The sequence below is a fragment of the Cupressus sempervirens genome, chromosome 7, assembly GCF_028749045.1.
Source record: "Cupressus sempervirens isolate cs-2001-9-10 chromosome 7, ASM2874904v1, whole genome shotgun sequence".
Lineage (NCBI taxonomy): Eukaryota > Viridiplantae > Streptophyta > Pinopsida > Cupressales > Cupressaceae > Cupressus > Cupressus sempervirens.
This window is the reverse complement of record NC_143124.1, coordinates 636,663,268-636,678,343: the sequence shown is the minus strand read 5'-3', so window position 1 is coordinate 636,678,343 and position 15,076 is coordinate 636,663,268.

Sequence of the window (15,076 nt, the reverse complement as noted above, 5' to 3'; positions counted from 1 at the left end):
TTCCAAGGTTGCTCATACATGTGTGAGAAAAGTTTGAGCCATCTCTACCACCAAAAATGCTTATGTTGACTTTTACATGACTTGTCTCCTTAGTACATGTGTCTCCCTTGTGGCACCTATGTGGATGCCACATAGATTTCACCTCCCCAAGGCCTCTCTCAAGCCTATAAATAGATCCCTTGTCTCAAGCATTTCTCATCTTCCTCATTTGCATTGTTATTATCCTAGTATAGTTCTAGAGCTCTTAAGTTTTTTTATGCATTTTTCTAACCTTTGGTAGTTGCTAGTTCATTTCTATTTGCATTGTTAACTTAGTTTATTTTATTGCATCCATATTCACCTTCCTTGTTTGAAGCATTCTCTTAATATCTAGTTAGCTTCATAAATCTTGCATTTCATTTCAAGCATCTTGGGATTCAGTTGTTGTGTTTGGGAGAGCACATTCACATCCCTCATCTTGAGCACCCCAACAAGGCCTCTTTTGGGTGCCATTATTGAGCTACTTTTAGGTTGCATGAGGACTTTTCTTTTTGGTTGCACTATGTTTTAAAACTCAAGCATAGAATTAGTTGTGTTTTGCATTACTTTAAGTTTTTGATATAAATGTGCAACTAAATTTTCTTGTTTACACGTGCTTCCGACAGGTTAGGTTTTCTTGTATATATTTTGGCACACCTAGTGGGACCCACATCCCTTTTCTATTATCAAATTCAATCAAAAACTTGACCTTTTCTATAAAAAATGTGCACTATCATCTATGTTAGGATGCAATTTCGCCTGTACAGACAGATAACTATCTACGCAGATTGTTGTCTTTGCATTTTGGCATCTATGCTAGTGGTATATTTCAAATCATTTAATACTACATATATCTCCTAAACTGATGTCTCTACAATTTGCTTTCTCTGTGGTCTACATTGTGGGCAACTAAGACCTGTCAATTTTACTAAACTATCATCTATGTAGTTTGCCTTCTCTATTGTTTGCGTTGTGGATGACTAAAACCTATCACTTTTGCTAAATTGTCATCTCTGAAATTTTCCTTCTCTATCATCTATGTTGTGGGTGGCAAAAAGTCTTCAGTTGCAGTTAACTGTTGTGTATGATTATTTCGGCATTTGTGTATTTTGGTGTCTGCGATCCTATCTTGTCGTTTGTGACTATGAGTGTAAGTAAAAGGTATATCATACTAGTTTGTGTCTGTCATCTTTGTTCTATCAACTCTAATGGTTTGTTGTCTTTTCTTACTATCTATCATTTATTATTATTTACAGATCCACTTATTGCTTGATACCTAACTCACATTGTTTGACACACATGGATCACTAATATGATTTTATTGCAAGAGACAAACCTTGGAGGACTTTATAGTGATTTTAATCACTTGAAGGATTTTTATTAGTGATTTTAATGACTTGTAGGATTAAGATGACAAATAAACTTGTATGACTTAATCACTTGTCTTTAGAATGAGTGTTGCAACTAATTTCAAAATCCAAACAAACTCTCGAATGCATTTAAAAGTAACACTACACACATACTCTTGAATGACCTAAAAGGAATTTACACACATTTCATTAGAATAGATGTTCAAACACACTCTTGAATTTTTAAAGGAATGAACAAGCTTTTCATGGAATGAATATGAAGAGTAACAAAATGCAATCTTGAGTGCCTTAAGCAATTGACATGTTTTTCATTGGAATGAATGGTTAGATAGAAAACACACTCTTTCATGCTTAAGGTTCAAAGAAGAATGCGATGAAATATTTTTATTTGGACTTAAAACACTCTCATACAATCTTGAATGCTTAAGGGACAAAGAATCTTGCTATGAAAAATTTGGACTTTTTTCTTAAAATGAACACACTCAATCTTGAATGACTTAAGGGAATTTGTTCTAGCTTTATCGATATTCTTATGTTGACAACAATCAATTTATTTTTGTTTACGAATCCTCACTTTTATTATGTTGACAATGTTGTCAAGTTGAAAAGAACATTATATGCTATTAATACGAGTGCCTTCAAAAGTAGATAGAAAATTGAAAGCTTTATTAGAAAAGAACAAGTGTCTTTTAACCCTGAGGTCAGTTACGTATTCTCTCCTCTCACACCCTTGGGTGATCTTGAGTGCACAAGAAATAAGTGGTCTTTATTTTTATTTTTAGGAGGCCTACTTGGGGATTTCATCACCCATTGGGATGACCTCAACTCCAGTGTTCTGACAGAGTATAAATATTGTGAGGTGAGTCCAAAGACACCTCTCTTGGAAGTAAAATTATGTCACTCTTGGCCAAGCCCCAAATTTTTTTATACCTTTGGGAAGTAAAGATGAAGATTTTAGTTACCTTTTCCTCTTGGCTATGTGACACTATTTTCTTTCAGCTACAAATTTGAGCCTCATCTTTGTATATCCTAGTTGCAACCTTATTAGGATTGTTGATGTGTTCAACATTGTATGTAGGAAATGTGGGCCTCGATCTTCATGCACACTTCAACATGATAATTATATGCATAATCATCTTAGAATGAACATTGTGTTGTTTATTTGAAACAATTTGGCAAGCCAATCTATTGCAATATAACTAGAATGATTATGCTATTGCTCTCAGACCAATAAGCTAGCAACCAAACATCAAGTATGAAGGATTTATTTAAGCTAGATGATATGAAAATTTAAAGCTAGATGTATGCAATTAATCTAGAAATAAAAGAAACATTTTAATCTAAATGCACGCATTTTAACACTAAAATAAGATTGTAATGCTAGAAAATGCAAAGCTATGAATGTATGAGAAAATGTGTATTTCAGCATAAATTCGACACTCTCAATTTGCAACCTCTGTAATGAGGAATTGAAGGCTTCTTAAATAGAATTCCAGAATTGATCAATGGTTGAGATCAATTTGGATGAATGGTCGAGATTAGGAATGAGATTCAGTTAGAGTGGAAACTTCCTTGTGTAGATGAAGTTAACTGATTGTCTTCTGAGTGTGAGAAAGAGTTAACTGAATTAATTCCATTTCCAATTCTAGTTCACTCAGAGTTTCCATTTCTGAACTGAAGAGAGAATTTGGAGAGTATATTTAATTTGATAGAATTGAATATGACCTCATAAATGGTATTCTTAATTAATTGAATAATTAAATTCAATAAATTAAAATGAGGATATAATATTATTAAATCAAATACATTTAATCTCCTTGTACATTAGCTAAAAAGTAATTTTAATTTAATTAAAGTATAAAGACTTATAATCAAATTAAACTTAATTAATAGGTTTAATGTAGCTAATTTGAGTCTATACTTAGGAATAAAATAAAGAGTGTAATTAATATAGTTTAGGGTTTTTTTGCATTTGACGCTTAGGTCAAGTAGCGATTATCAAAATCAAAATTGCCTAGTAAAATAGGACTTAGGATTGATCACATAGACCAGAATTGGTTTGGCAATGGCAATGTGCCAATTTTAGGGCATTACAAGCCTGCTTGAGTGTTTAAACATCCAAAACCAATACCAAACATCAAATAGGTCTAAAATGAGTGAAATGGTATGCTAAAAATTTAATGGATAAAATGGTTGTAAGTGGGTCCTCTTGACCTATGGTTATTTACATAAGTCTGTGTACTTGGTCTAACATTTGAAATTCATTGGGTCTTTTAGTCACAACTTTTTTGCAAAATTCTTGTGTTGGGTCTTGTAATTGGGATTGTTTTGTTCCTTTCATGTCCAACAAAGCCAAACTTAAGAAGGTGAAGTTATTTAAACCATTTTCCTACAAGGAAAGGAAAAGCCTAGCACACAGTGATAAATTTTTTTGATACGCTATCAAAGACATCAAAAAGGAAGAAGATGAACATAATCATTATGATATGATCTTATACAATCCTAAACTTCAAAATTGGTCAGTGTTCCCTAGAGTAAGCCTTAGATTTTTGTTTCTAGTGAGAGAGGATTAAGCTATCCACATAGTGAACATATCACACTCATTTTCCACATCAATCCATTTTTGAAGTTTCTAGTCTTCCATTTGCAAAATTTCCTCTAGAGAGCTTGATCATTTGAACCTTAATCCTTTAGCCTGAGAACATCTTAGTTACAAAAATTCTAAGATTACAAAATTAGACCTTTATCCATGAGAAAATGTTTATTGTAGTCGCACTCACTCATTTGGGATCACAAGTCCATTTCCAAATATTGAGTCATCTATTCAGTGTTGTATCTTGCCCAAAGATCATTTGTCCATCTTTGGTAGAAGAAAGATAGTTTTATCCTATATAACACTTGGTTTTTTGAATCAACAAGGTCTTTTTCTCACATTTAGGTTGTTTTCCTTTTTATCATATAAGCTTTAGTTGCTCTCTCACATCTTCTCCTTCTACAAACCTCCACCCATTGATTTGGTCACAATTGTATGGTACAAACACAATTTGATAGAGCCACATTTAACCCTATGTATCATTTATTGGAATTGCTAAGACAACAAGAGATGGAGAATCCTTTTCCTCCTCGATCAACCTCATTGGGGAACACATTTCCCCCTAGTATGAACTTTGGTATGCTTAGCTCAACACCCACATAATAACTAGAGAATCTTTTTGAAACACCATTATAGGTAGTACCACACATGATGAGGATGAAGTATACCAAGACAAAGGTATCGTTGAGAAAAATGACATTCCTAGTGATGTTCAAACATTTCTTGTAGACTTGTACAACTTTAAAATGTTGGAAAAATCAATTTCGGTGAACAAGACTAAAATATTCGTAAACCTTGTCAAAGATGGTATTAAGGTCCCTACAAGTTTTGATGAGAGCACTTTGTTTAGAAAAATTATCAAAGATGGTGCTCCTATATTGCCAAATTCTACCATAGCACATGTTGGGACTCAAAATTGAAGCCCCAATTTTGAGTACCTTTGAAGAAGTTAAGCTCTATAAACACTTTTAAATGCACGTGTACCCAGCTGTTCATTTGAGGCCTAAGAGGTGTTGAATGTTTCTAACACCTTCCATTCAGTATGACCACTCGTCCCATGATGATAAATTATCATTCCAAGCCATTTCGTGAAGTCTCATTTTGAGTAATTGTCAAATCTGCATTTTCACCTAAGTGTCAAATAGTGACAGGAGGCCATGTTTGCATGTGAATATCTCACGCCGCTTTGGGAGTGTTTAGTATCTATACCTAAGAGCCTATATTTCAGATTTTGAGTCATTTTGAATCCATTTGACTAGGTTTTGTATCCCTTAAAGTTGGTCATTTATTGATGTCATGCTAATTTGAATTTTTTTTGAATTCTGGAAGGCCCTGTTTGACCTGTTATAACTTTGACCCAGTTGACCAAAATGCTAAAATTCCTTTTGCGTTATATTTCAGAGGTTAGAGACTTGTTATGTTTCAAGTTTGAGTCTATGAAAAATTTGTTTAATCAGTTTTCAAATGCAATTCCAAATGCAATTTCTAAATTTTTACTGGTGTCAAGGAGTGTAGATTTTTTGGAACCTCTGTTCGTGATGTCGTATCTTGAAACCTGTGATAGGTGAGATCGAATGGGTTATACCACTATGTTTTCCTCCAAAAATACTTTAAGTGTGCCAATTTTCAAATTTTGACGAATCTGTCTGCACACTTTCTTAGGTCAATTCCATTTTCAAAAAATGCTTTTTTGACATTGTTCCCAGTCAACAAATTCTAAGTAGCCTACTTTGACCGCGTGCCACTTGCATCTTGTTATTTTTCATGAGCCCAAATAAAAAATTTACACTCTCCTTGTGATAGTGAACCAATGCCCCAATTTTCATTTTCCTAAGTGTCCATTTGCCTAGTTTTCAAAGTCAATTTTGAATGCGATTTATTGTTTTCTGACATGTTTTCTTGCAGGCAGTTCTGAGAGGGAAACTTTGACAGTTAATATATTTTGGCTAAGAATTCATCATGAGACGAGATTTGATAGGGTGCAAGTTTGTGGAACAAAGAATCAGTGTGTCAGATTTCAGAGGCCGGTCAAGTGTTCTTGTCAATTTTTAAGGCCAGTCAACTGATCTCTTGGCACTAAATTGACAGTTGGAAAAAGGGGGTAAAATGATCTTCAAAAGTTGAATCAATGATGCAGATTGATTCCAATTATAATCAGGCATTCAGTAGATCAATTTGACAGTTTAGGTGTTTAAAAACAAATTATTTTTTAGCTAGACCCACTTTGGGGCTTGACTAATTGTACCAGATTGATAATTCAGGATTGTTTTCTCTGATTATAATTCATAAATGGAAATAAATTTTACAACTGCAAGGCATATTATTTGGATTGACTTCTCATAAATTGATGGCCTTATAGTGAGAAGATGAGTGAGAAACTAGAGGGAAATGGTTTGAATGAATTGTCATATAACAAGATAGCCCAACCATTGAAAATTGATTATCTTTTGATTAAATGTGAATCACTGTCCAATTATGAAGGAATGGAATTATCAAAGAGTGCGTGTGATAGGCATATCATCAAACTTGGTTACATGGTTGGGAAGTTGCATCTCTTCTTTTACCTAAATCTTCATAAAGACAAGGAGGCAAGGTCCCCACACAAAGAATATACATGGAAGTTATGAATTCAAATCAATGATACCATAAATTGCAAAGGAGTATGGCCAATCAGTAATATAATAATGAGAGATGTTCAACACCAATAGGATGGTGTGTTTCACATATCAAATAGAAATACTTCCTACATGATAAAAACATGATTAACACCCAAAAATATGAAGACAAAGTCAAAATAAAATGACAAAATGTGTAGAAATCTTCATGCCAAAATAGCATCAAAACATGAATTCAAATATTTCTAAAAAATCCTTTGATGTTGGCTCTATCATATATAATCAACAAATTGATTACAGAAATTGATTTAGCAAGTGTATTCAAGCAACTATCAACGATATGGTGGGAGTGCTCACAGTTATGGAAGCTGCTAAAGAAAGAAGGGAGCCCAAGGCATCAGATCATATGCAAGTTTCTTGATGCCATGTATTAATGTTATCTTTACTCACCAAGCCTGGAGAAAGGTGTTATCAAATCACAGGGGAGTGAATTGTCTTTTCCTTTTAAAAAAGGGTAGAGTAGATCAGCAATAAAGCAAAAAGCCATAGCTTGCAAATGGGCAGCCTACATTAGGAAAGAGGAGCCTCACACCCACGTCAAAGGAGAAAACCCATGAATAAAAAGAAGAAGTCAGTGAAATGTGAGAAGAGGAAGATTACCACAGTATTTTTGCTAATGATCATGATAGTTAAGTTCTTGTAGGGTGAGAACATGGGTTTCAAAATGTTGGAAAATCCTGTCACTCCCACATGCTTGGACTTCCAGTTGAGCTTCCAGAACAATACAAATACCTAAGACATGCTTGTCAATAGCTCAATGAATTATTTCTCTATATTGAGTTGGTCTTGGTTTGAAATAATCCATACTTGGTGTGAAGAGCACTTGTCTAGATTCTAATCTCTACAGATATTATTTGTTATGGGACTTTGAAGTTTCATTATCAAGCATATAGAGTCACTTACGCAAAGATGGTTTGAATATATCTAACATTAGTCAACTCTCACTTGATAGTTCATGTTCTCATAAACAACTCCCATGTCCACACATCAGATCATCTATGACACCAAGCAGGAAGCAAGTCACTTTGCATTAGAGTTCGACCGCTAGTGGGAGGCATACGTTGGCACCATCAAATATGGGTAAGTTTTAGCACAAAGAGGGAGTTTTGTTTTAAAAAGAGGTATTTGAGGAGAAGGAACAACATAGGGAGAAGATCCACAGCTTCCAAACACCCACAAAAAGAGAGCACAAGTGAAGGAAGCAAAAGGAAGCCACGGAGCAGAATAGGGGCAAAAAACAATGTTAAGTGATTTATCCCACATTCACAAAGTGAGGGATTTTTATTTCCTTTAATACAAAACAACATCACATGTTTAGTGTCTAAGTGAAAAAGGATTATGAAGCCTCAAGTTGTGTGCGTGGGACCTGCGGTTAGCTAGCTTGGCATGAAGACTAAGGCAAGTTTTGACCAGACCCCGCAGGAGGAAAGTGCCATGTGGTAGCTCGCATAAAAGCGGAAATGGAAAGATAAAGGAGCTCTGATGCTACGAAATGAGGCCCAGTGTATGGGTGTGAAATAATTTTTGATGTCTCCTAGTGGTACGCAAATTGAAGATGTCGTAAAAGTGGAAGACAGGTTTTGGAAGCTTTACGCTGCTACGAGAAGCCAAGTCTTTAGTGTAAGAACGTAAAGGAAATTTGCAAAAGGTCCCGGTGTTACGCCAATGCATATGCCCCTAAGATTGGAAGGTAAAAGATTAGTGTTTGAGATGCTACGATGCGTATGATCAGGAAAGGGGAAAATTGAAATATTTCAGTTGCATAATATGATGTAGGGCTCACCTGGGTACAATCAACAAATCAAGAATGGACATGTGGCATCTGTAGATTGGAGGGGAGTAAATGATAGTTAAAATAAAATAAAATTCAGCGTGTGAATGTATGATTATTTCAAATGAAAGATTTGAATATTTAAAAGTTTTTATATAGTTCTAACTATATAATTTTATTTTTTTTCATTTTTTAATGCTCTGATCATGGCTTGGGAGCCTATTTTTCAAATGGCCACCAAAGGGGCAATTTTTGTCCAAAATAGGCACTTCAAGATACCATTAGAACTGGGAAGAGATGAAATATCCATTTCTGAGGTCAATTTTTGAGCAAGTCTTCAGTAGTTCGAGTTATAAGCAGATTTGTTTTTCTAGGGCATTCTCAGTGGAACAGGCAAAATTCATCATGGAGCATCAGAATTAGTTAGGAGGTAAACATTGATGTTTGTTGAATCATAAAATGAATTCTAAAAAGGTTTTCATGCCTTTTAAGAGGGCATTTTAATTGATTTTTGCTGTTGTCTTGGGTTTAGATCTGGCATTAAAATTAGTTATTTATTCAATCAAATATCTTAGATACTTTTGGCTTTGGAAAGACAAAGTGATGGGGATTTGATTTGCAGTTATAGAGAGAGGGTAGAGAGAGGTTTTTTAGCTTCTTGGGAAAGAATTCTGAGTGGACACTTGTCAGCTTTTGATCAAATCTAGGAATTCTTTCCTCCTTCATCATCCTCTTTCTTTCTCATTGTGTTGGTTCCAGTTTGGGAGAAGTTTCTCATTGCTGTAATACTAGGTTGGAAGTTTTCTCTGTGATACCAGCAGGGTTCCAGTGTTCTACTATGAAACCAGGGTTGTAGATGGTTTTGGTACCTGTCAATTGAACTGTGCTCTAGTAGTGAAGGCCACACATCCACTCTTGTGCAAATTTTCTTTTCATTTCATGTGTTATTTTTCTGAGATATTGGAAATTGATGCTAGATCATGTGAAGTATTTTGAGTTTCATTTAGTGTTACCAATTTATGTATTCAATCTTTCCATGGATGAATATAAAAGGAGATTTATAATGAATTAACTGGGTTTTCTTATTCTGTCTCCTAATTCTTCATATAGTATTGACTTTGAGATTAAATGAGTAAGGTCCATTCAATTCAAGGTAGCTTAGATGAGTTGTATGTCAGATCTATTATTGCTTTTGGCTCAAGGAGTTAAGTAAATGCTTTAATGTTTTGATAGGGTTTCTGGGTGTATGAAGGGGATATTTCATAAGAATGGAATTTGGGGATTTTAGTTGATAAACTTAATTGTAATGCAATCAAGTTAGGTCATCCTGTTGGTAATGACTCTATGTTTCAATGGATAAGGCACTGATCACTAAATCAGATGCAAGCTGATATGAAGGTTATTTTCACAAAATATTTTAATCAAATCAATTTAGTTTTTCATGTTTTGTAGTGGGCTGAAAAGAATTAACCCTCACTTAGCTTATGGATTCATAGGTTATGATCTATAGCTATTTCATTCCTATGTCATTGCATAAGTATTAGAAGACAAAAGGGTTTCATTTGCTATTAATAGGTTCAGATTTATGTTTTAATTGCACTAGTACCATATATTAGAACCTCAAGGTTAACCCGCCTAGGTCTTGCAGAGCTTGAAGTGAAGAAGGAGTTATGCCTTATAGTTGGCCCAAGAACACAATTGAGTGTATCCATCATAGGAATTTGCTAGCCTTAGATGAATTGGTCTAGTTTCTTCGTCATTTTCAAAACTATTAAATTAGGAGCCAACAACACAAACTTCTAGCAAGGGAAAATAACCTTTAGTGGGAACTAGTTCTATACCTACATCAATTTCAACACAACCCATGTTCCAATTAAGTGTAAAGCATATTCAACAAATCATTAATGTTATGCCCAACACAACTGTACATGCTAGTATCCCATAGTCAACCTTGACAGGTCCAACTGTAGAATGCTTAAACATTGGGAAAATACCTATACAACTAATGGCAATCCCAACAACACCAGTGTATTCCTTCTATTTACAAATGCCAACAAGTATGATGAAAAAATATGTGCCAATCCTAATGACTACATATCAATACATTGGCCAAAGTGGTGCACAACTACCTCCACCACCCTATAATCCATTTGGGAATTCATACAACTTTGGAGGTAGATTCATCAATTCCCAACCATGACTGATGTAACCAAACCAAGATATATAGCCCAACAGTTGAACTCTGAAATTTGGTCCACAACATGAACAACAAAGGGGTGAAAGATTTCTCTTTTGAGGAATTTTCTCTTTTCTATTTGACAAATCTATCAACATGATACCATTTCCACCAAGCTTTGAGATTCCCAAATTTGACAAATACACATGAGAAACATGTCCCGTTACACATCTCAAAGAGTTTTTTTGTCTTATGTCAAGAAGTTGCCTACAGTGAGGATTACCTTAAGAGGCTCTTCACAAGAAGCCTTGGTGGCCCTACACTTGAATTGATAATGAACTTACCCAAAGCTTCCATCACTTCCTTCAATGACTTGAGAGGGAAATTCATAGGACAATATTCGTACAACATTGAACATCATGTCTCATTGAGTGATTTGTGCAACAAAAAATAATGAACTGGTGAAACATTTGTTAATTTTCTACAATGGTGGCAGCACCTTGCTAATCACATGCCCTACAAAATTGAATATTCCCACCTTGTAGACATATTTATTAAGAATTTGATCCTAGAGATGTCTTTCCAAATGAAGATGGCTAGCCCTGAAGACTTTGCCACATTAGTCAAGAAACAGAAGAAGATTTAAAATGGATTCATAGACAAAGGTTCCATTAAACATTAACTATTCATCCTCAAACAATGAAACAAAAAACAATATCAAACCAAAATTTTGGTCCAAAAACAAAAGTGTTACCAATGATGGTGTCACTGATGTCAAAAGTGCACAAAACCTTCAAGGTGGAAACAATAACAACAATAACTATCATAACCAAAACAACAATAATTAAAATCATGACAATTAAAATCAAAATCAAAACAATAATTAGAATATCCAACAATTTTGCAATCAAACACAATTCTTTCCTTGCAATAACAACAATAACAACTATAATTGTGATTATGACCGAAATAGAAAGTTCACTAGCTTTCATGAACACTTAGATGCCATATTCTAGAAGCTAGTGGATCACCATTTGATGGTTTTTCCCAACACATGGCCTTTTGATGAAAATCAACCCAAATCCAAGTGATATAGGGAAGATTAATATTGCAAGTACCACCACATCAAAGGACATGACACTAATAAGTATATCAAGCTCAAAATCTTCATCCAAAATCTTGTCAATGATGGGGAAATCGAGGTTGAAGGAGGACCATCCTCTAAAAAGCTAAATTGAAGATATTTTAAAAGTCATTCCCTAACCACAATAATAAAACTAAAAACAATGGAAACAACAATATGAAAAATTTCATCCAAGCTTCCACATCTAACGCGCTCCATTATGACTATTCTACTAACCACATATTAGGATTTGACTCCTTGTGTGGTAAAATATAAATAAATGATATATGTGGTTTTGATTCCATGTGTGGCCATATTGAAGAAGTAGACACTCATATAAATACCCTTGTCCTACAAGCAGCTAATAGTGGTATAACCACTCGGTGGGAATGAATTACTTTGCGAGCTGCCACTCCCAATCCCACTAATCCATCAGTTCTACATGCACCTACTACACCATCCACTTCACAAAGACTTACTTCTCACTATGATGTTCTATCTTAGTTAGGGAAAACTCTTGTATAAATATCTGCCCTCAAGCTCCTCACTACCTCACATATCCACAAAGAAATTCTTGAGACTACTCTTTTAAAGTATTGTGTTCCTGAGAACATTAATGCTTCCCAATTCATTGTCATGATTGGAAATCTTACCACACAAAACCACTTGTCTTCGTAGACAAAGATTTTTGAGGTTCTGATCACCATCACATTTTTTCACTCCATATTAATCTCCTTATAAATGACACAAAACAAAATGATTCCTTATAGATAATGGATTTGGTTCAAACATATGTACATTGAAGATGATTCGCTTATTGGGGCTCCTAGAAGATCTCCTAGATATCAATTAAAGGATAACCATTAAAACATATGATGAAAGAGAAAGAGAATCAAAAGGGGTTATCATGTTATTACTAAATGTTGGGTCGACTATAATCAATACTGAATGTCATGTCCTAGATTTGGACTTACCATATAACATCTAGCCTGGTCGACCTTGGACACATTCACTAAAAGTGGTCCCATCTACATATAATCAATGATTGAAATTTTCACACCAGGGAAGAGGGGTTAGAATTCTAGGTCATCCTTTTTTTTTTAATTTTGTAAGAGATTGGAAGGTGCCCCAACAATTTTTGTCCAGTCAGTGAGTTTGCTAAGGTTATACCTAGATCTCTCACCATAATAGAAATACCTTCCACAACAATTCTAGAGTCATCCACTATTGATTCTAGTTTTAGTAAAGGAAAAGAGAAGGTTGAAGATATCAAGGTCAATACTATAGTAAAGAAGGTTACCTTTTCTGATCAAGGAAAGAGAGAGTATAAATTTGAGAATGCCTTGTGTGTTGGACAGCTACCACTCTCCCCTCGATCCTTTGGTAAACCCTACCAAATACTGCCTTCTACAAATAAGGATAATATGCATGTCAATAAAACAACCTTTGAACATTGGGGTTCACTTAGTTATGAACATATGGAGTCTAATATTTTAGATTGGCTATATTTTGATAGATAAGATGATCCTATGGAATTCCCTGAAGATAAGTATGTTAAGGCTCCTCCCATCATTGAAAATATGGGATATCATGGCATCAGCCTTAAACCTAAAGAAGATAGGATTAGACAACCCCTTGAGGCTTCTAGCTATCCTAAAGGATAAGGTTTGGGTTCCATTAAACACAAGGTGTCCTTTGTTGACAACTATAGTATGATTGAACCTAATTCTGAAACTGAGGAGGAGGAATTTTTCAAAATCCCCTTCCAATACATTGAAGATGACCTAGATAACTATGCCTATGCCATCACCATATTTGACCTTTCATCGACTAACCTACCCCTCACTACTCCTAACATGATAGACTAGGACCTTCAAGACACACCACTAGCTCTTGATATCTATAACTTCTTTGAAGCAATGATGGCTCTTTTTGGCCTCAAGAATCTCCATGATTATGAGCATGAGATCCAATAAAATGAGGAAGCCTACTTTGGTAGCCAAATCAACTCTCTTAGTCTCAAAAGTGAAAAATAAAACAAAAATAAAAAAAAGAAGAAACATCCTCTAGTGAAAACTATTTGGGAGCACTCTTGGATGAGGAAAAATACAAAATAAATGACACATCTTTTAGTGAAAACCTCCTAGAGGTGCTAGAAGAGGCAGAGACTAACTTCCCATTCAGAACTCTACCACTAGAAACATTACCTATATTGAATGAAGATACAATTCTAGTTAACTTGGGTAGAGTAGAAAATCCACAAATCACCTACATTGTTGCTACCCTAAGTCTAGAAGAACAAACAGTGATGATTAAGCTCCTACAGAAAGGCAAAATCAATTTCACATGGACATAGAAAGACATGCCTAGTTTGGACACAAATTTAGTTGTGTATCACCTAGTAGTGGATCCAAAGATTAAACTTGTTAAGTAAAAGTTATGCAATATGCATCCTAAGGTAGTACTTTTGGTCAAAGTAGAGTTGTAGAAAATGTTAGAGGTAAAGTTCATTCGACCTATTGATTATCCTGAGTGGGTTTCTAGCATTATTGCTATAGGTAAAGCCTCTGCGGGCATCCACATCTATTTAGATTTTCAAGATTTAAATCTTGCATGTCCTAAGGATGATTTTCCACTCCCCAACATAGACATTATAGTGGATTTGACTGCTAGACATGAAACATTATCTTTAATGGACGGTTTCTCTAGTTATAATCAAATTAAAATTGTGGAAGAAGATCAACACAAAATGACATTTACTACCCCATGGGGAACCTTCTGTTACGAAGTCATGCCTTTTGGCTTGAGGAAGATTAAAATTGTAGAAGAAGATCAACAAAAAATGACATTTACTACCCCATGGGGAACCTTCTATTACCAAGTCATGCATTTTGGCTTGACAAATGCCAACGCCACCTATCAATGCACAATGACCACAATCTTCCATGATCTTCTACATGTAATAGTGGAGGACTATGTTGATGACATCCTAGGAAAATCTAAGACACATGAATCCCACATTACTATTCTTACCACCATATTTGAAAGATTGGAGAAATACAAAGTTTACCTTAATCCTAAGAAGTGTGTTTCTGGGGTCCAATTCAGAAAGTTTTTAGGTTACATAGTGTCAAGAAGAGACATTGAGGTAGATCCTACTAAAGTAAAAGCCATCATAGAAATGCCTCCACCTACTACATTAAAAAAAATCCATAGCTTTCAAGGGTGGTTTTAGTTGATCAAATGGTTTGTGGCCCAGTTAGTAGATAAAGTTCATCCACTTCAACATTTTCTTCGAAAAGACACCAAGTTTCAATGGGATTTCCTATGTCAGAAAGCATTTAAACAAG